Here is a 1693-nt window from a genome sequence, read left to right as displayed (position 1 = left end):
CACACACACACAGGCACACACACACACACACACACACAGGCACAGGCACGCACGCACACACACACACGTGTCCTCACTGAGCCGGGCTTTACTGCAGGATGTAGATAGAGTGCTCCTAATGCAGAGACGGCACAAGCTGCCATTTAATGGAATGAATGTGATGTGAAATCATCTCTGAAGATGCGTCTGCAGCCACAGGCCAAAGGTTCAGAACAATGCAGTGACGCCTCCACGTTCATGTTTTAGTAGCGACAGCAGTAGCACACCGTGGAGCGGGTCCGAACCAAATCTCACTGCCTCCTTCAGGAACCATTGTAAAATATATAACATGATCATTCTAGTTTTGCTAATTTAGGGCTGCAAACAGCTGCAGTACTGTATATCCAGCTGTTGTAGCCCATGAACGACTGTCCTGCCAAAATGTCCAGTGGCGAACATCCTGAGCCCCTATTGGCTGCAGGTGTTCAGGGAGCAGCCAATGCAATGAGAGGATGGAACACACTCTCCTCAAACTGCACCTGTTCAGCATACAGTATGATGCATCATAACGTCTCCTTCCTGAGTGATATGATGGTTAGTGTTTATATTTTAATAAACTTAGTCAAACTCTGACACCAGGGTCTCCTTGAATAGGACACTTCACACGTGGGGCAAATGCAGAGGTTTCCCCACTGTGGGACGAATAGGGGAATTAATTATCAGGTATTTATTTATTATTATAGAAGCAGTGTCTGACATCCAGCAAGCTGACATCACAAGCTCCTAAAGCCATGACATCGCCATCATCTGTTCCAGCTTGACATACTCATCTTAGTATCAGACCACCTCCACACAGGGAGGTAGTTTCAACTGTCAATCAACAGGCAGAAAAGCTGCTCCTCTCAGGTGAGGCCTCAGTAGCTCCACACACGTAAAGCGCCACAACTAGAGACTTAACTTCATACTCACCTCTTACCTTCAAACTAGTCTAGCAGACAGTCCCTCACTGAGGAACATCTGGAAAAACAGTGTCAGTTTGCTGATGATGGTAATTTTTTCTTTTTATTATTATTTTAAAGATGATTTTAGTGCTTGTAGCTTGTGCTTCACAAATTCGCAGCACATGACTGGAGAACACGTCCTGACACTCACACGAGTGGAACTAATCAGAATTCACCTGAGCAGTGTCCTGTGAAAACACCATTACACTGGCCTGGACTTCCAACACGCAGACTTTCTTGCTTTTGGACATTTTTGCAATTAAGCACTTTGGCTGGATGAAGCGCGCAGAGAGGGCCGATTATGAGCGGTCTGGCTGCTGAATGTGTCTGTGAGATTGCTGCTGCAGGGGAAATTAGCAGACAACCAAACAAGTTAAAGTCATCTGTTTAATCTGCTCCATCCAAGGTCAGGAAGCTGCTTCACACGACACACGGCCTCTGACCTGCAGGTGAAGGTCTTCTGGCCACTCGAGCACTGGCGTGTGGTGATACAGCTCTGCTGGACCGTTATCCGTCAGCTCCACCTGCCTCCTGAAGGGAGAAACCCAATTTGGCCTCAGGCACATCTGGGCTGCTACACTTTAGATCAACTACAACCTTATCCTGGCGAGACTTCCCATCAGGTTCATGCATAACTACAGTATGAATCCATCACCGATGCTGTACTTGCTCCTTGAAGGAAGGAAGTCATCTCCTTTTCTCTCCCCAACCAC

Source organism: Betta splendens, chromosome 22, assembly GCF_900634795.4.
Source record: "Betta splendens chromosome 22, fBetSpl5.4, whole genome shotgun sequence".
In the NCBI taxonomy this organism is placed as follows: domain Eukaryota; kingdom Metazoa; phylum Chordata; class Actinopteri; order Anabantiformes; family Osphronemidae; genus Betta; species Betta splendens.
This window is presented reverse-complemented; position numbering follows the sequence as displayed.